Raw genomic sequence first — 22,613 nt, forward strand, 5'->3', positions numbered from 1 at the left:
ACCGAAGCCAATTCACTAGGAAATTTCAATTTAATGGTAACTTTACTAATCCTTTGAAGGATTTCATAGGGACCCGCATAAGAAGGACTCAACCTCCCTTTCTTGCAAAATTTAATTACCCTTTTCATGGGAGAAATTTTCAAATACACCTTATCACCTGTATAAAACTCTAAATCCCTTCTGCTATGATCAACGTAAGACTTTTGCTGACTATAGGCCGTTTGCAAGCGATTCGTTATGATATGAACTTTCTTCAACGTAGTATAAATTAAATTGGGAAAAAAAAGTAAAGGTTCACCTACTTCAAACCATCAAATAGGATACCTACACCACCTACCAGATAAGTCTTCATAAGGATCTATGGATATGGATGAATTTAAACTATAATTATAGGCAAACTCCACCGAAGGCAAATGCTTATCTCATTTCCCTTGAAATCCATAATACAAGATATAAGCATATATCTTCAACAGTTTGAATAGTATGCTCCGTTTAAATATCTGTTTGGGGATAAAAAAAATGGTACTTAACTTTATCTTAGCATCCTGTTTGGACGTGAAAAATGGTACTTAACTTTACCTTATTACCCAACCCTTCTTGGAATCACCTCCAAACCCTAGATGTGAATTGTGAACTCCGATCCAATATGATGGATAATGTAATACCATGGCGGCATACAATCTCATCTATGAAGATCCTTACATTATCTTCTGCAAAATAAGTAGACTTGACGGCAATAAAGTGACTGGACTTGGTTAACCTATCACAATCGCCTATATTGAGTCATATTGCTTTTGTGTCCGAGGCAAACCTATAACAAAATCCATATTGATGTCTTCTCACTTCCAAGTTGGAACATGGATTTCTTGTGGAAAGCCACCCGGATTTTGATGCTTGGCTTTCATTTGTTGGCAATTTGGACACTTAGCAACAAACTCATCTATGTCCTTTTTCAAACCTTTCCCCCGAAATACTTCCCTAAGGTGATGGTACATTTTTGTAAAACCTTGATTAATAGAGTAATGAGACCCATGGTCTTCCTTAAGGATATGATTCTTCAACCCATATATATTTTCAATAAAGTAAACACCGCCACCATAAGTGAACCATACAACACAATGTCATACAAGGCTTCATCAACTATCAATACTATAGGAATGTAGAGAGGAAAATCCATTCTTACCACTTTCATACCCTTTGATAATCCTTGATAAATATATTTTTTTGATCAACCATTTATGCAAAGGAAGTATATAAATATGCTTTAATTATAAGAGAAGCAAGGCATAAGACACTACAAGAGCAAGCTACAAACTAGTACAATACATCACCAATATACTAGAAAGTAGAAGGACATAGATCTTTAACCAAATTCACCTGCATTTATCATCAATATACCTTATAAGTCAGTATCTAAATATACACTTAAGATAAGGAAATCATACTTAAATTACTACAAGATCAAGATACCAACACAGACACTAAACTATCAATTCAATAGAGAGTAAATAAAATAGGCAATCCTACTAATTCCCTAAAGCCTTGATCATCACTTATATTTTAACAATAATTTAAATGTTTTGAAATATCTAATGATATCATTACTTAATAGGAATCATGCTTCATAAAACTTAAAATCGAGATTCCATCACATATAGAGCATTATCAATCAGTAGACATTAATACCAACCTTCTTTACTGTAATCATACAAGATTCATATGCATAATTCAACCATGATATTAACCCAAGGATGTAGTTACAATCATCTTAACATGATCAAATTCCACATTCATCCATTATAATATCAATGTTACAATGAACACATAGAGACATAGGCTAGCTTATTCTAATCTTCATATATTGATCCACATGGATCGTTCATCAACAATTCACCATCATTTTACATAGTAAGAAATATACATAAGCAATTCAACGTAATAGAGTCATAAATCAACCAATAACAATCAACGATCACAATACCCATGCATAGGCTAAATCGAGTTTGGGAAGGGACATGGTTTCACAATGAAATTGGACACGTTAAAAACAATACACTATCACTGATCATCATTAAGCCTTTGAAAACATTTTTGAGAAAGAACCCATGGCTAGATTGAAGAAGATGAAGTTTGATCATGAAATCTCTTTGAAAACTTTGAGATTAACATTCTAGATGGAAGGATAACTAGAGATGAAGGATCATCATGCCTTAATATATATCAAAAACTCCAAAACATTATGAATAATCCATGTAAATACAATATCCAAGATGTTCATGTGCTTCACCTTCAATGGCCATTTCTAGAGAGAATTGGTTTTTGAGGGAAAGTCTAATATGTGTGAATTGGATTCGGAATACGTTTATCAAGTTTTTGATCACTTAAATATAAACAAATATAACCAAATAAACCATGTATGGTCAGGATAGCTCACATTCACCCCTTAAGTGGAACAGTACGTATGAGCCTGTACATAGCATGTACCAACTGCCACAATTGGCACCAATATGTCTATAAAGGGACCGTCTATGGATTCCAACGATTGGGTCTTGGGCTGTTCTTTGGTTGAGCCTTATCCTAGAATAAGTGTATATCTATGCCTCCCCATCGACAGGGCGTCATTCCACTAATGGGACGTTGTTTGGTTTAGTCGATTGACACTGCCAAAGCAGTGTCTCAACAGCCTTTGGGTCTTTCTTGTGCACTTATTGGTGGGCCCTTGGGGAGTGTTACCCTGAAACATCAAAGTGAATATACATCTTAATATGTTCAAGATATTTTACACAAGTTTAACCCAAAATTAAATGTAAAAAACTTCCAAACATTCAAGACACACTAAAGGCACGAAAAACATCAAGGGCTAAGTTTCGTACATTTTAGATGTTCTTGGACCTTTGACTTCTAAATTTAATTAAAATCCATAAATATACTATAATAATCACAATTACTCATTTTAAAACTTCATAAGACTATTAAATACACATAAGAACATAAAAACACATAAGGCCCCCTTAGGTGACTAGTCATTGAACATCACGGTTCCCCCTTGATGCTTGACTTCCAAATGACTTCAAATAATACCAAGAATACTTTAAACACTTAACTTAAATATTGACAATCTTTTATACATATTTGTCAGTCTATACATCGTAAATCCTTTTTGGGGTCTTAGACATACTGGACCAATCCTTGGGATTGTGATTGAACTTACTCTATGAGAACATGCCTAGCACCAAGAGAATATGCTTGGGAAGGGGATCTACTTGATTTTATAATAGAGTTAAAAGAACCTTTTGAAACATGTGCCTACATGGGATGTGTCCTAGTTCTACCCTTGGCAAGTCGAACATCCTCCATTGGAGTAGGGTAGATTCCGAATTCCAGGCCTAGCTAGTATGGTCTATGTCGGTTAATGGTTATTCTCATCACGTGGGATGCATTTTAGTAATAAAGATGTTATAAAAAGTGTAGGTAGTGGAATGGGATTCTATCTATACATTGCACGATTAGTCTTTGAAGATGCTAGGATGAGGGTTCTGTAGGTAGTGGAATGAGATTTAAGGATTGAGATTTAAGGATTGCATATGTAGGCTTGAAGAAAGTGTATGGGTTGTCTCTTCACGTCTTCCTTAGGTGAGTCTTAGAGTAACATTAGGTAGGGGGTTTAATGATGAAAAGTGAATAATATTATCCTATGTAGTCTTAAAGATTATTTAAGTGTTCTTGAAGGGGTGTATGGGCGGTCTCCTCTTTTCTTACTTAAGTAAGTCTTATGATAACTTTTTGTATGAGGGTTATGTCCTTACATGGTTCGAAGTGATGTTAACTCTATAATGTTTATTATTTGGTATACGTATTACATGTGTCTACGTTGACTTTTAAGTGATTCTTATGCTTGTTTTATGAGGTTTTCTCCAAAAGAGCATAAAATCATATTATTAGTCAAATGTCCTTTTAGCATGATTTTTGATTGCACGTCAGCATAGTAAGTGCATTCTTATGTAATAATTCCATATATTATCTGATATCTAAAGGTGTTGGTTGAAAGTGAGTAGTAATTTCAAGAAAGTTTTGGTATGTCCTCAATTGATTAGAGGACATAGTCATATTTAACTTTTCTTTTTATGAGACATTGTACTAGACTTTAATATGTTCTAAAATTTTAATGTATGGGTTGTTACCCAAGATATTTGTGTGTCTAATATGGCTACGAATAGACTTAGCATTACCTATAATTTTCTCTTGCAGAGATTTTGAACTATTATTCATTTGTTGTGAAATTTTTTAATTCCACACTACTTTTCATATAAACATATGCGCTGAATGATGTCTAAGAGCTTGTGCAAAACCTCCGAGATCTCGAGTATGCCGTGTGGAAACTAGAAGGATTTCGTATCCTCTAGAGTGTAGTTTGGGTCATGAAAAGCTTTATGCCAGAGCATAGGTTATCAAGTAGTATCTAGGAATCAAAAGTCTCTTCAAAGCTACGTTTATTATAGTCTTGTTCTTTTGTGTGAGTCGCGACATATCTATGAGAGAGAGACTATGAGACGATAGAGTTTCACTTTCTTCATCACTCTTGTGGAGTTCCACAGATTTGAGTTTATAAGTGTCTATTCCTAATATATTTTCTTGAAATTATAAGATATAACTACTAAAAAAATTGCCGCAAGAATATTTGAGTAGGAAAGGGTGAATGAGGAAGTTCCTCCCTAAGTGTCAAGACCCTCAAAATGAACTAAGTCTTCTAGATCCTCACATGTGACTAAAAAGGATATTAACATGTTAATGAATTTTAACAGATTGTATAGTATATTTGATGTAGTTTGAGGTCATACATCAAAGAAAATTCAAACGACAAAGAACGACCAAGACGTTCGAAAGTTGGTCTTTAGATGTACTAGTGTGTTCTAGTGTCCCTTTGTAAGTTTTATGTGTTGTTTGGGGTCTAAATTATAGGTAAGGATCTAAATTTTAAATGTATGTATTTAGTTTTGAAACATCCGGCAATGACTCACCAAGGACCACCCAAAGGGTCCTTGAGGAGGACCTAAAGTCTTGCCAAGGACTACCTTGGAATGTTCAACTGAGCTGAAGAAGTCAACTCCCCATCGACTCGGGGTGTTTCTCACATTTAGATGTGTGACATCAACCCAAAAATAGTAGCCTCAGTCACCATAGATGGACATGCAGTGTGTCGTCATCGTTCCAACTACGGTCTGTCACTCTATACCTCGATAGGAGCCTGCAATTCTGTCTTGACACGTTGCCATGCTACAGATGAATGAGGAAATTCACCCCACGTCCTGATTAAAACAAGGATGGTTATTTTAGGTATCTTTGGGTATTTTAATTCACTTTATAACCCTAAACTCTAATTTAGAATTTAAATCTTCCAAATCAGACCTTCTTTCCCACATATGAAACCCCTAAACCTCCGTTAAAGACAAAACTCAAGAACAGGCTTTGGAGGTGGATTCTGCGTGCATTCTTGTCCAAATTTCGTGGCTTGTCTTGTATAAGGTATGATAATAATTCATCCTTATATAATCTTCCATCTAAGGAGTTCTTTCAATGTTTTTTCAAACATGATTCTTAAGTAAAAAAACATATCATTCGATCTAGCCATGGGTTCATTGTTAAAAAGTTACTTCAAAAGCATTATAATAGTGAATATATGATTAATATGTGGTTTAAACATAATATACAATACAATTCAGTGATGATGCCATGATTTCTTTAATCCTTCAAATTAGCCTTCGATATGGGTCTTGTGATCTTGATTTGATAATGACCCAATTATTATTTTATTATAGTGTTTTATTTATTCCTAATGTTATATATCTTAATTAATATGGAATTATTTTGAATTGATCAATAATTATCATAGCTTGGAGAGTTGGTAAGTTGACATATTTCCTATAAGTAAATTTAAAAGTATATGGAATTGTGATGCTTGGTATGGTCTACTTATGATGGCGGTGTTTAATTCTTGTACATCTTTATGTGTTGTGATCATGACCTTGAAGGAATTAGAATCAATATTAATTGATATGATTATTTCATGTTTATGAAGTTGATGGGTGTAACCCTTTATTCTAGGATCATGTCTAAGTGAATTGATGTTATGTGAACTTAAATTTATAGTCTTCCACACTAGTTGCATGATCTGGTTGTGTTGATGATGTTGTTTATATGTGGATGATCATGTTACGGTTATGTGAGGTGTATATGGATAATGATGATGAATACTCTTATAGCTTGACCTCTACCTAAGTGTCTTGTATTCTAATATTGAATATGTTTTTTCCTCATATGATGTAATGTGAGTGTCGGTATTATATATTCCTTGATACTCTAGATGTCTTTGATTTAATACTTGAGGAATGTTGTACATGTGTTGTGATCTTTAGATGGTGTCTTCCTCAATGCTTTGTTATATCCATTATGTAATCATGTTGACTAATGTACACACACACTTCATGCATTTCTATGAGTAGGATAGATTCATGATTACTAAGGAAAGGATACTTATCCTATGCATCATTACCTATTACTATTCATGTAAGTATATGATTATTGAAGTATTAAAATTTGTGCCCAGAGGTGTTTATGTAAAGATAGATATCACATATATGCACACATACTTGCATGAATGGTAGACTTATGTGAAAGAACATTCTCACATGAAGTAGGTCATATTATTAATGTACAATCTCATATTATAAATCTTTGAGCTATATGATGTATTAAGTAGCAAGCTCCGAAAGCCTTCTTTATAAACTAAATTACTAAAGGATTGAATACGTTTGAAAAGGTAGTTTGAACTTAGCATCGACGGAACATGAAAATAAGAATGGGAGCTTCACATTTAGTACGTCCAGCATCCCACAATAAAACCTTCACGTTTAGGAAGTCCGGGTTCCCAACATAGATGTTGTCTCATGAGATCGAAACCTACATGTCTAGCAAGTCAAGGTCTCTAGTAGCAATCTCCATGTTTCATAGCTACGTCTCCCTTTACGTTTTAGGTTAGTGGATCAACTAGAATAGATATTATGTATTAAGGTACTACCTTGGCAAGTAGTAACCTGTAACGACCCACAAGTACACCTTAGAAGTTAAAGCATCCTTGTATAGACACACGGAAAATGAGAATTCAAGAAGTCTCATCTAAGCCACTGTATCATTCATTGCATAATAAAAATTATAAAATGAGAAAGAATTTAAAATATTATTCACACACGAAGAACTCTTTCTATAATCATTACACAAGCGGAAGACATTCATTTAAAACATTAAACCATTACAACATCTCCTTCAACAATCTAAACATTGGAGTATACAATACATAAGACTAAGCAGATACAAGACATAATATAAAGACTAAGACATAAGGGAACATGTGGATATTATCCTCAAATCGATGAGGACACACAAATACTTCATCTTCAACCCTTGGAAATCTTTTCATAATTCATGGCACATCAAGACTTCCAACTACCTTCACTTTAGTCAAAACGGGAAAAGAAAGGGGTTAGTACATTAGATTCACTAAGTAGAAGACATGCAAAGACAATGAAAAAGGGACATTTTCTAAATAAGATGCTTTTCATGAATTTTAATTAAAACATCATACTATAAGAATAAGAACAACATTTAACAACTTAGAAACACATAATAAATCATTTAGGCAATTATTCTTTTTTTAGGAAAACATCATAGTGAACTACTTTACATTGAAGTTCTTCACTGTTAGAGTGAAGTTCTTCACTGTTACACTGAGGTTCCTTGGATTCACAATACACACCTTTTAGCATATAATCCCCTCACTAAGAGCTATCCTGATACTCCCTTATGTAAGACAGAGAGAGACCGCCCATACACCCTCTCTAGGCACAACTAAATGATCCATAAAACAATCCATAATAAGATATACACACTTAAAGATATATCACTAACATGAACATGAGATCCTCCTACGAAAGGTGATTCTAAGGTTCACTTGAGTGAGTTCTGAAGCGACCGCCCATATAATCCCTTTCACATACACATAAGAGATCTTATACACTACCTAAGATAGAATCATTATCACTTAATACATCAAAACATAAATAATATGACATTCTCCTACAAAAGGCTATCAAAAGACTTACTCAAGAAAATCAAGAAGATAACATATATGATTGGCCTCTTCAAGATTACCTAAGTAATCTTTGATAATACCCAAGTTCGGATCATGTCTACACAATCAACCATCTTCCCTAAATAGAGTCATTCTTAAAACTTATCTGGGTAACATAAGAAGTGACCATTCATATGACCCCTTCGCACCTTAACTAGACAACCCTTAACTACTCTAGATAAGTACTTATTCATTTAACATAATTTCTTAACATAAATAATTACATTCATTTGTTCATTCATAGAAATCTACACCATAATTCATCAAAATTAGATCAATATCAAGTAACTCATAACTTAGTCAAAAACAAGGGTTCATCCAATTCATGGGTTCATAGGTAATTTAGGTTAAAGTCATAAATACAATAAATATTTAATCCATAATAAACATTTAAAAACAATTAATGGAAGAACCTATGGTAGAATCATGGAATTGGACAATTCAACTATGAAAACTTTAGTAAACTTCTTGAGAGTTAGTCTCCTTGATGAAAAGAGTTTCAAGGATTAAAATTCATACCTTTATGAAGCTATTCTTCACTTTGATGAATAATATCCACTCAATTTGTCAATCGAATCCCTTCCTTTAGTTTCGACTCCCAATGGGGGTCTAGAGAGAATTCTAAGAGATTTGGGTTTTTTATTCAAAAATGAAATCTTCTAACTGTTAAACACTTATATATACATTTAAAATACCCAAAATACCATTAATGAACCTCCAATACTCTTATTTGGAAGTGGTGTGAAATTACAAGTACATCTCACTTAACAGTGAAGCTCCACGTAGAACACAACCCATGACGGTTGGCAGTCGACGGACCTTTTGTCAACAAACGGGTCATCCTTTTCTTCCGTCATTGAGTTCAGAGACTCAAAACGGGTCTCTTACCTCCTAATACCAAGTCTCCATCAAATTCACCCATTGTCGAGGCGTCGATTGGCCCACGAGTCGTCGATTGCCTCTATCATTTGGGGCTGCCTTGGACAGTCTTGGCACCCCTTGTTGATCCTTCCTCAAGGACCCCGGGATGGTCCTTAGGGATGTTTTTCCGAATGTTTCCAACCCAAAAATGATATTATATGATTTTATAACCTCTCAGGTGAATTTCACCCAAAGCAAACACATAAAACTCAAAAAAACATGTGACACACGAGGTCATTTCAAGGCACATCTTTCGAATGTCATGGATGTTCTTGGATGTTTGACCTCCAAACTTCACGAAACTCAATAAAATTACTAAATATGATATAATAACTCGTTTCATAACCTTATAACATCTTTAGTAACAGATAGACACATAGAACCACATATGAGGCACATAGGCGACTTAATCATCGAACGTCTTAGTCGTTCCTTGATGTTTAACTTCCAATGCACCTAAAATCTTAGACACTGCCTCCTTGACACATAATAAACATTAGGACCTTATATCGTCATTACCAACATGTTAGTCTCTAGTTCACCTAAGTCATTTTCGAGGTCTTACAATTTATGTTGTTTTGCTTCAATATTCATGAATGTTATAATTAATTGGCATGAAAGTGTAATATACTAAAATATAACTTTTTGCATGTTTTTCATATGTCATACTTATTACATTGTTTTTACTAACCCCATACTTTTCTATACTCTATAAGTATAGGTTCGGAAGCAAAGGTTGAAGTTTCAGAAGGCAAAGCTTGGGAAAGAATCTCTCAAGACAAAGTATGTCCTCATATATTCGAGGGCATAGTTATTCATTCTTTAGTTTTGCATAATTTTATTATTTATTACTTTCAAATGTAAAGGTGCGTGTCCCTGTGATTTTTATGTCGTGTCTTTAAGTTTTCTTATGACGATAAGACTCTCTAGTATTTACAAAAGAATATTTTTATATTATATATCGTGAAAAATTTTAAGTCCTCACTACTTTTCATGTCTTTTGAAATTAATTATAGTTAAAGGGCTTGTACAATACCCCAAAGGGTCAAGAACGCCTCTTTCTGATCCAAAGGTTCTCCCTAACTTCTAAGGGGTACTTGCGGGTTGTGACAGACTTGGTATCAGAGAATAAGGTTATGGAAATAGTTTAGGGTCTAAAATTCTCACAAGCCACGTCTAGTAAAGTCTTGTTTATTGGTGTGAGTTGTGAAACATCCATGGACGAGAGGCTATAGGACGATAGAGTTTCACTTTCTTCATTATTCTTGTATTGTTCCATAAAAGTTAACTCCATAAGATCTCTCTCTTATTCTCATTTGTCCAGTGGTTTTCTAGGTGTTATTTCTTAGAAAGGGATATTTTTATAAGTTTGAGGGGGAGAAAAGGTGAGTTTTGATGTTGTGATGGTTTTGTGGCTAGAAGAATAAAAGTGAAGGTTAGTTTTGAGAATTGTGATGTGAAGCCATTTATGGTTGTGTGTGACTTATAAAGTTGCGAGTATTGTGATATGAAATTGTATGGTGATGTAGTTATAAGCACGGTAAGGGTTAGAATGGTTGAATGAAGTCATTTTTGTGGAAAATGAGATATCTTATAGTTGTGTACAATGATAGTAGATGAAATATGATGTAAATATGGAGAGTGTTAAAAGATGTGATAACATTGTAAGAAATAAGGAGTTATCATTTCATGAGGTTGAGCAATGAGGTGCCTAAGAGTTGAATGAGGTGATGTTTAAGAAAGTTTTTCTAGGCTTGAATTATAGGAGGAGAGTTTTATGCTTGACTAGTAGAGTTGATGTTTAGTCCTGATGATCATGAGTTCATAGTAGTATGAGTTCCTATATAGTTAGAAGCATAAAGGGACTTTGAAGTATGAGTCCTTGAAGCTTGATTTACCTTAAGAGGGGAAGAATGAGTTGAGTAGAAAGGTAGTTTATATCCTCATCTTTCCTTTTTGTTCTCATTAAAGTTTGAGACCAAATCCTTCATAGTTTGGTAATGATTAAGAGTCTTGCATAATGGTATGAGTTGCAGTTCTCCTTATGTTATGAGTTTCTTGATGGCAAAATGTTTGGTAGGCTCTTGAAGTTATCATGATGGCATGGGAAAGATTGGTAGTCAGCCTATATTATCTTGCTAAGGTGTAGCTAATGATAGTTCTAAAATCCTTCAAGATTATATTGAATATGAAGTGTATGAATGAGTTATCATATATTATATATGAATTTAGATGACTTAAGGTCGAATGTTAAAGAAGTAAGTTAAATCTAGGTTTTGCATAATGAATGTTAATTAGAATTGCATGTAGTGTACTTAGTCCAAGAGAATCCTCAAGGGTCACTAAGTGGGAGTGGAAGTATTGGATGCTACTCTCACATTGCACTTAGTTTAACTTACCAAGTATGTTTTTAGTAAGTTATTATTGCCTTGTATTTCATATTGTCATGCCTTCTTGTTAAGTTGCTTTATATATGCATTGTTGAAATTTTAACCATATGACATAGTGAAGTTTTCAGTTCACTGTAAATGAGTTCAAATTTTGATAAATTCCTTTTTTTCATGGATGATGGTTTCAATTTGTATGAAAATGATGTGTATAAGTATGTTTATTGTTGGAGAAGGTAGTTCATCCATAAGTGAACAAATAAAAGTTAGATTGAATTGGTGAAGTTTTTCAAAGGTGCCTATGTTATAGTGATGCTCACTGTGAAAATCTTCATTTTTGAAAAAAAAATTGCTTTGTCTTGAATTTTAATAACAATGTGTGTTAAAGTGATGTATATGAGCATTTTTAATTTTGGAGAAGGTAGTTACTCCATGAGTGAAGAATGATAGTGGATTTTAAAATGTCTGTTCTTACAAAGTGCTTGTGTAGCAAAGTGTTTGGAAGTCTAAAAGTGTGCTCCTTGTTATTCTTTGCCTTGCATATTATTTTCTGATCATGATTGTAATGTGTTATGTGCTTCTAAGTGAGTCCTTAGTTGTCTTAAAGTTTTAGTGTCATTCGAGGACGAATGTTATTCCAAGTGGGGGAGAATGTAACACCCTAAAACGAACTAAGGTGAACTAGAGCTTCGTGATTGTTTATAGATTTAACTAGGTGTTAAATGGAGTTATATTAGTGTGCTTAGTCAGTGTGTCAAACGTCCAAGAACGTCCATGACATTTGGAAGATATGCCTTAGAGAGTGGTTGTGTGTTTTCATGTATTTGAGTGAATTTTACGTGTTTGTTTTGCTTGAAATTGGTTTGAGATGTTCCTAAGACCTAGACCACTATGATTAGGGATTTCACTTCTAGGTACGATCCCACCTAGGACCAACAAGGGGCCCTAGAGAAGGGCCCAAGACTAGGACCCAAGATTGCCTTTGCAGTGTCCACTTACGAGGCCAAACGACGGCCAGTTGTCAAACCAACGGCCAGTCGAATGGACCTTCAAGACATATCATGAATGAAGCTAAATCTTAACTAACGACCCTCCACCAACGGGCCGTCATGGACAAATAGTCCGTTAGTTGGAGCCGTCTATGAGGACTGCCCAAAGCTTTCACGTTTTGCATCTTTGGCTTGGGTGTTTTTTAAATTCACCCCAAGTATTTTATGAACCTAGGATGATATTTTTAGGGTTATTAGGTATATTAAATTGTTTCAAATCCTAGTACCTAATTTTAAACTCCATTTCCTACAACCCAAAACCCTCTCTCTTAAAAGACTCACTCAAGTCACCATGGAAGCTAGATCTTAAGAAGGTCTAGAAGAAATGTTAATGGTAAAGTTCTTCATATGGGGTTTCTTATATGTGAGGTATTCTAGTCATCCTTGAACTCTCTTCCATTCAAGGATTCCTTTCAAATAGATTTTCAAAAAGGGGTTTTAACCTTAACTTCTTCTATCTTTAACTCTAAATATGAGTCTTTCATGAAAATATTTTAAATGATTCGAATATGATGTGTCTAATGTTAGTTTGTTATTTTAATGCTAAAACTTCAGGGACATCATGTTAATGATTTTTATCAAATTTTTTTTAAGAAATGGGTTAAATGAGCTTGGTTTTGTAGTCTTTGAGCTTTGTTTACTTATGTTGTTATTGATGTTTAGCTACTTCCCAAAGTGCTAAATTATGATGAATTGTTGAGTAAAATGTTATAGGTAATGGAAACTTAGATTGAAGGGTAAGTTGGTTATCTTATTTATCTTTGATCATGAAATGCTCTTGAGTGGTATGGTCCACCTTTGGTGGTGATGTTTATGAAGCTAATTGTGAATTGTGAAGGAGGACTTAAAGGCATGTTATGAGAAGTAAGATAATAATGATGCTTTTCTTGATAAATGTGCTTTATGAAGCTTAGTATGTGGTGTAGGCTAGAAATTATACCTAAATGAGTTATATGATTATATGAAGTATGTTAAAGTGGGAGATGTGATGAATGAAGGTCTAAGCATGTATAGGATCAAATGTTAATGAAATGTTGCTTATGTTCAAGGTGTGTTCACATGTACACACACTCACACTTGAATGAATGAATGAATCTATGTTAAGTAAAAGGGGGAATTTGGGGGGTAAACTTTTCGTGAGTTGAGAAGAAGTGTTCAGTAGCAACCTCACTATTCCCAAGAGATTTCTAACGTAGGTTGGAAGATTGATACCCTTCGTGATTTGAGATGTGGTGTCAAAAAGTTATCCTTGACCTTTAGTAATGAATTTTGAGAATCCATAGGGAGTTACGCTTAGCACCGAGAGGATATGAAAAACGGGTGGCTACACTTCGTGAATTGAGAAGTTTTACTCCAATGTACATCTTGAGATAAGTACTCCTTGTGAGAAGAGAGTGAGTTACTTAGTATCAATATCGCCTTAACTATGCTCCTGCATAGGTGTAACTATTGGGAAAGCCACGTAAAATCTAAGAGAAAAGACCTCACTCTAGGCAAGTGGGGGACCCTTCTCTGATAAGGGAAGTATCGGGATTCCTTGTCTAGCTCTAACGGTCTATGTAGTTTAAGCTAACACCCACGAAAGTAATGAAAGTACTAAGTCTTCTAAAAGAGTGGACAACTCAGGGTAGGTAGTGTAATGGGACGCTATTTATCCATTGTACTAGGTAGGCATTCCGAAAGGGAATTTTGGTGAGTCTTATATGAATCGAATGAACAAAGTCTTCTAAAAGAACGTACTACTTAGGGTAGGTGGTGGTACATGACGCTATCTATCCATTTCACTAAGTGGACCTTCCGAAAGGGGAATCTTGGTACTAAGCCTTCTAAAAGAGTGTACTACTTAGGGTAGGTGGTGGAATGGGACGTCATCTACTCATTGCACTAAGTAGGCATTCGGAAAGGGAAGTCTTGCTGAGTTGTTTGAGTGTTCTTCTAATGTGTTTTCATTGAGTGGGGGTTTGTTCTCTTGAGGCGAGTAGGCCTAAAAGGGGTAGTCTTGGGGATCACCTAGGTATGTATCGAAGGAGGCATATGGGAGTTTTCTTCATGTCTTACCTTGGTGAGTCTTAGTAAAACTTAGGGAAACTCCAACAGAAATGAGTTCACTTCCTCTTTGCTTGACCTTGGAATTTCACTATTTTGGGATTAAAGTAGTTCACTGTAATGTCAAAGATGGTTCACTGAAATTTCGGAAAGCTTACTGTAAATGATCCTTTTTGTGAAAATCTTAGAAATCCTTCTCTAATTATTAAATTATTGTTCTCGTGTTTTTTACTTCTATATTCATGAACGTTTTACTTAATTGGCATGAAAGTGTATTTATACTAAAATGTCCCTTTTTGCATGTTTTTTGCATATGCCATACATAGTACGTTATTTGTACTAAACCCATTCTTTTTTATACATCTATATAGTACGTTATTTGTAATAAACCCATTCTTTTTTATACATCTATAAGTATAGTTTTGGAAGCAAGGTTGAATTTTACAAAGAAAAGATTGGGAAAGATTCTCTCAAGACAAAATATGTCCTCATATATTCGAGGGCATAGTACTTAATTCTTTTAGTTTTGTATAAGTTCTTATTATGTATTACTTTCAAATGTATAGGGGCGTGTTCCTATGATTTTTATGTCATGTATTTAAGTTTTCTTGTGAGGATGAGACTTTCTTAGTATTTATAAAATATTCCTTTTTATATTAAATGTCGTGAAAAGTTTTAATTTTGCGTTACTTTTCATGTCTTATGCAATGAATGATAGTTATAGGCTTGTACAAGTCCCCAATAGGTCAAGTACACCTTGTACCGATCCAAGGGTTCTCCCTAACTTCTAGGGGTTAGTTGCGGTTCGTGACTAATAAAACTTGGAAAATCAGTTCTGTTTCTTGGATCTTCAAAGCTTCATCAATAGAGGCATTTATAAAGAAGGAAAGGAGAGGTTTTGTTTTGAGATGAGGGTTTAGCTTTGATTGGACTTTAGGGTCTTAAAGAGACTCAATAACCATCAATAAGCCATCCCCAATTTACCCAAGAGAGTCCTACACTTAATGGACATTTTAACCAATTCAAATTTGACTTCAAACTGATGCGACCAAATCTGGAGGTCATTGAGCGTCGCGGAGGCATTTTCAATTGTTGGTTCTGAAAAATTTTGAGACAGAATAATTTTTGATGTCCCCGCTTCATAGGGTAAAAAATTCCCTTCTCGGTGCTGGCTGCGCGACATACAGCCACTGCCGATTCTTGGCTGGCGCAGCAGCTTGCTTGGCCCATGGTTTGTTCCTCTTTGGGGACCATTAGGCTTGTTCCCAAGGCGCCACTCATTAAAGCTTCGACTCTTTACATGCCATTCTAAGTATAGTAACCATAGATACACAATTTCACCCTCAAACCATACCCAAAACTCCACTACAAAACACTACGACGCACAAGTTCAACTTCGACTAGTTTTCGAACATCTTGGACGTTTTACTTCCAAACCCTTCAAAACTCCTCATACTATCTTATAAAATTATTATTAATCATTTTAGTACATTATAACTTCATGAAACATATGTCATTATCTAGTTTAACCTAGCTTGTTTTAGAGGTGTTACACAACCCCTCACACTGAAAGGAGGCATCCCACTTGCCAAGGTAGGACATCATTATTATCATAGCATCTAGGTGGATCCATAAGCTAGGTTTTCTACGGGGTTATATAGTTAAGGAACTAGCAGGTTGTAACTAGAAACCCTATTTATTCTAATTCGCATTGTAGTTTCCACCTCATAATAATATAAGGGGAAGGTTCCTCGTGAAGAGACCCCTCTCACTGTCAAGTTTAGTAAGTGTTACGATGAATTACCTTTTTGAAGTATCTTTAAGTCTTTCTTAAAATATATTCATAACATAGGTGTTAGGACTTTAACCCTTTTTATATCATGTTCATAGATCATAGGTTCTAGGATGAGAAACTCATTTCATCACAAACCCAATATCATGTGAGAAAATCGCATCATAGTAAAACTATATGACGTACATAAAAATTACCTTAAATCCCTCATAATAGTACACCAATCATAATATGACAACCATAACATTCATAGAATGATCATATATTCAAAACTTCAACATTCATACTTCAATTGATAAACATCGCCAAGGGTAGACCAACATTATGACAATTAAGTTTTGATGACCTTGAAGGTATTACCAATAGCCTCCAAGAAACCTATTCAAGACTTTACCCCCGTAGATGATATTTAAACAACAATTTGAACATCATCATCATTATATAATATGAAATTATAAAAGAACACATTCAATAACATAACCCTTAGTCATTAATCAACCTAATTCATACGTTAGGGGTAGGAGAAAAGGGACATTCATGGGTATTTTAAGGAATTAGTAAAAGCCTAAGGTAAAAAATCAGATCACTGATAAACCTTCATAATTCATTACTATTGATCGAATCAATACCAAATTAATCAAGTTTAAAGGAAGACCCACGAAGTTGAATTAAAAACTAGGTCTTTAAAGAACATTGAAATCTAATTTTGAAGAACCTCTTGGGGAAAGGAGTACTAATAATGAATAACCTCCATATCTTATCAATAATTTGAAATTTGTGATGGAAATCCTTTTTCTTTAATCCCTAGATAAAGCCTTATCTTCTTCTTTAATAGGGGTGTTGGGTTGAGAAAGAAAATTCTTGAGAGAAGTGAGAGTCTTTGGGGTTTTTGGATTTTTAAGTGTGAAGGCTTGTTTAATGAGTTAAAATCCCTTAATATATCTAAAATAACTAAATTATACCAACCCTAAATTTAAATGTCCAAGGGTGGAATTTATCACCCTTGGCTTGGCCATGTGTTTTACTAGTGTGCAAGCCCAAAACGACGCCCATGGTTGACGGTCCATCAATCCATGAGAGGACCATCCTGGATGTCCGTAATTTGTATCAGAGAGTGTCTAAAATGGAGACAAGGTTCCATAATTCTAAGTATGGACTCACAACCTCATTGACGGGGCATCATTTGCACTCGTCAAGTGCATGCTGTCTTGGACAACTTTTGGGTGAAATGATTGGTTTCTGCTCGAGGGCCCTTAGGTTGGTCCTTGGAGATTTGTACTCGGACTTTTTGACCCTAAAAATGCACTAATGTTTACTATAATATTTTTTACAAGGTTTGACCTTCATACGACTCTTCAAACCCCTTCTAATACCTAAAGGCACACTAGGACACTTACACTCATCTCCGGACGTCATGGTCATTTATTGATGTTTAGGCTATAGTACTTCCATATCAATTTAATAAATTTTCTTAGGTATGGAAACAAAATTTTAGAATTATTCCTTAGTTTAGGATCTACCCTAGGTCCTTGGATTTCTGAGATATAACAATCGAAGTATAATATGAATGTGAAGTATGTTGTGTGTGGATTATGATGAATGTAGTATGACCATTTTTAGAAGACAATGTGATGAATGATTATTGTAATACTTCGAAAGTGACTTAGGTGAAGATATATCATAACATGTTTTAGATGAGGGTCTAAGGTCCTAAAATGGTCTATAATGTTGTATTGAGGCAGTGTCTAGAGTTTTAGATGATTTGGAAGTGAAACGTCAAGGGACGACTAAGACGTTCGACAACTAAGTCACTTATGTGCCTCATGTGTGGTTATGTGCCTATATGTGTTTTTGATGAGTTAATGAAGTAATTATAAGAGTTATTATAGTGTTTTTATGCAGTGTTTCATGTTTCATGAAGTTTGGAGGTAAACGTCCAAGAACGCCTATGACGTTTGAAAGGTTTGCCTTGAAACAACCTTGTGTGTCTTACCATGTTCTCTCGAGTTCTACATGTTCGTTTTGGATAAAATTTATGTGGGGAAGTACTTATATCATATACGAGAATATTGAGATTGTAAACGTCTGGGCAAACATCCCCAAGGACCTACCAAGGGTCCTTGAGGAAGGACCCTTCACAAGTTCCCAAACTGCCAAAACCAGCCCAACCTACGGATGGCAATAGACGACCAGTAGGTCAGTCGACGCCCCATAGGTGAAGGAAGTTGGTTTACACTTAGGCGTGGGAGGAGTCCATTCCAAATACCAGCCTCAGTCCTAAACCACGGACCAACAGGACGATCGGTTGGTTGGGAAACAGCCAGTAGATTAGCAAGTCGTATGTGAGGTTGGTCCTTCGCAGTTCACTGTAAGTTCAAGGAGTGAATTTGTAAATTCACCCCACATCCAAATAAGACTTATGGATGTTACTTAGGGGTAATTTGGGTATTTTAAACATGTTTATAAGCCTTAAGCACTTAGGAGATTCATTCTTCAAAATAAAAACCCAAAATCTCTAAGAAATTCTCTATAACTCCATTGAAGTCAAAATTCAACGAAGAGATTGAATTGGATAATTCAGTGGATATTCTTCATCAATTTAGTGGATTAACATAATTTAGGTATGGTTTTTTTATCCTGGAAACTCTATTCATCAAGGATCCCAACATTCAAAAAGTTTTCTAAAGTTTTCAAAGATGAACTTGTCCAACTTCATGATCTATCCATGGGTTCTTGCATTTAAGATTTTGAAAAATTGAATATTGATTAAATTGTTGTTAATTAGATGATTTCAACTCAATTAACCTATGAACTCATACAGTTGATGAACCCTCGTTTTTGACTACTTTATAGGTTAAGTGATTTGGACTTAATGCTTATCAATTTTAGTATAGTTTTCTATGGGAAATTGAATGATGTAAGAGTTGTATTCAATTGATGTCTAATTGGTCTTATTTTGATAAGTCTATATTAAATTTACTTATATTCATTGAGAATTATCATTTATGTATTGAATTACAGTTCATGGCCAAGGTTAAGGGCATTATGGTATTGAATTTGATTGTATAGCCATGGATTGAAGTGGTGAGAATAGATTTGTGATACGCTTCCCTAATTCTCTTTATTTAATGTTAATTAGACCTCAATTATGATGTGATTGGTATGATCCAGTTATGGTGGCGGTGTTCTTTCAATTGATGTGTCCTTGTCGGCGTTACTTTATGTAATATGATAATCATGGCCTTGTCGACACTACTTGAAGTACTATGATAGTATACTTGAGAATGAGACTAGAGTACATAAAAGATCTATATATTCCTTAACCATGTGCCTAGTTCTACCCTTGGAAAGTAGAACACACTCATCGAAGTAGGTTAGATCTCTGGATTCCATGTTTAGCTATAATGTTCTATGTCAATTATTGCCTATTCTCATCATGTGATATACCTACTAGCATTATAGAAGTTCTATGAATTTTAGGTGGTGGTATGACTCTATCTAGACATTGGACAATAGGCTTTCAAGTTGTTAGTTACAGTACCTAGGTCTTGTCCAAGACCATTACTTGAATGTCCTTATGTGATGAATTAGTCTTAAATGAAATGATGAATTTAATGATTTAAATCAAGAAGCAATCTTAAATGAATACGTACTTGTCTAGGTAGTTAAGGGTTGTCTAGTTAAGGTGTGAAGGGGCATAGGAAGGGTCACTACGTATCTTACTGAGATAAATCATAAGAATGACTCTAGTTAGGGAAGTTGGTTGACTATGTAGGAATGATACAAACCTAAATAGTCTTAAGGATTACTTAGGCAATCAAGAAGAGGTCAATCATGGATGTTATCTTCTTGATTTACTTATGTCCTTTGATAGCCTTTGGAAGGGAGAATGTCATATTATATGTATGTTGGTGTATTAAATGAGAATGTTATTATCCTAGGTAATCTATATGATCTCTTATGTGTGTGTGTCAGTATTGTATGGATAGTCGCTTCACAACTCAATCAAGTGCGACTTAGAATCACCTTTGGTAGGAGAATCTCATGTTCATATGTTTGGTGTCCTGTAATTGTGTGTTGATATCATTATAGGTGGTCTTAAGGATAATTTAGGTGTGTATAGAGAGGGTTTATGGGCGGCATCTTTTTGTCTTACTTAAGTGAGGAAATTGCATGCTAGGAAGATGTTACTGTGAAGTAAGAAAATTCACTGTAACATTGGAAATTAGTCCCTGTAAAGTGACCTAAGTTTACTATGATATTTCTAAAAATGTTCTAAATTGCTTAAAGTGAATTTTCATGTGGTTGTAAGGTGTTAAATGATGTTCTTATGATTATATTATGATATTTAAGTCAAATGATGCATATTTTTAATAAATGTACGTTTTCTTGATTTTTATGCATTATGCCATACTTAGTACATGTGGTTGTACTAATTCCATGCTTTTATCTATCTCTAAAGTGATTCATAGGTGAATGTGCTTTTGGAGAACTAAGCTTGGACAAAGAAGATTGTTCAAGAAAGTTGAAGTATGTCCTCATTTGACTTGAGGGCATATATTTCTTTTATTTCCTTTCAAAGTATTGTAATAGACGTAGTAGTACTTACTTCAATTGTGTATGGGCCGTGTCCCAAAGTACTCTTGTGTCTAAGATTTGATGAAATGAGAATTAGTATTTCCAATGAGTTTTATATGAGAGATATTTTATAGAGTTATAGAATGTTTATGAATAGTTATAATTCCACACTACTTTTCATGTGTTTATATGCAATGAATGATATGGAAGGGATTGTATAAGACCTATGAGAGGTCTAGTACACCGGTTGCACTCCTAGAGTGCCATATGTTCTAGGGTGTGGTCTCAGGATGTGACAATGATGGTCATGTGAAACAATTTTCTCACATATACAGGCACATGAATGAATAAACGAAGCTAATTAAAATGTAATGAATGTGGGTCTATTGAAAGGTTTTCTCAATAGAACTCGAATGAATGAATGGAGGAATTTAACGTGGCCACTATTCGTGAGTGGAGTTGTAGTGTCTATAACAATATCAATATTCCTATGATCTTTACAATGAATGAATGATAGGTTGGGATGAGTATTCTTTCCGTGAGTAGAGGTAGAGTACCTAGCAGAAATCCCTTAGCCTATATCTAATGAATATAATGAAAGTCTAAAATTTCATGGGGATTAATGCTTAGCACCGAGAGGATTTGAAAAGGGGTTAATACTCTCCATGAATAGAAGTGTAGTGTAAAAAAATCAACCTCTTGAGATGGCTACTCTCTGTGAGTTTAGGTGTAGTGCCTAGCAGTAATCTTCTCAACCCTTAACTATGTGCCTGCTTAGGACTAGCTAGTGGTATTCCACGTAAAGGCCAAAAGAATGACCCTACCTTCGACAAGTGAGGATCCTTAATCCTGTAGGGGTTAATCCCGGGATTCCATTTTAAGCTCCCATGGTCTAAGTTTGTTAAATCTTTCCCCGATAAAAGAATATAATGAAGTACGTATTACTAAGGGTTTACTACTTAGGTTAGGTGGTGGAATGGGACACCATCTATTCATTGCACAAGTAGGCATTTCAAGGGATTCTTGGTGTATCCTTATAATGTTAATGAATGAATTGGTAAACTATATGGTGTTAATGAAGTAAGTTGACTTTATGTATAATGTTAATGAAGTATGTTTGTCTTATGTTTTCACATCCGGGTTTACCCCCTAGACATAACCGGCATCGTTGTCCTCTTTGAGGACTAACACTTACATTCATAGGTCAAATTTTGGCGAACTTTTCATTACTTCTACTTGGAGGTTTTTATAGACCTCTACTTACACATAATATATATATATATATATATATGTATATATATATATATATATATGTATATATATATATACATATATATATATATATATATATCGAGTTTACATAGACCCTTCATATTGGAATATTAGTTAGTCTTCTACTGTTTCACGTAACTATATAAAGATAACATAAACATAATAGTCATAATAGTTGTCTCATCTCATAACCATCTAATAAGAGTGTAAGAACTTTGATATAACCCTTACATCAAAGTAAAAATGCCTCACATGGGCTATACAATGTTTCATACTAAATAGAAAGAAAGAATCATAGAACTCTTTAACAAAAAGCAACTCCATAAGCTAGATAGTGGCATTGCCCTTGGAAATTGAGCACCTACCCTACTTGGATAAATAAG

Source organism: Solanum lycopersicum, chromosome 4, assembly GCF_036512215.1.
Source record: "Solanum lycopersicum chromosome 4, SLM_r2.1".
NCBI classification, from domain to species: Eukaryota; Viridiplantae; Streptophyta; class Magnoliopsida; order Solanales; family Solanaceae; genus Solanum; species Solanum lycopersicum.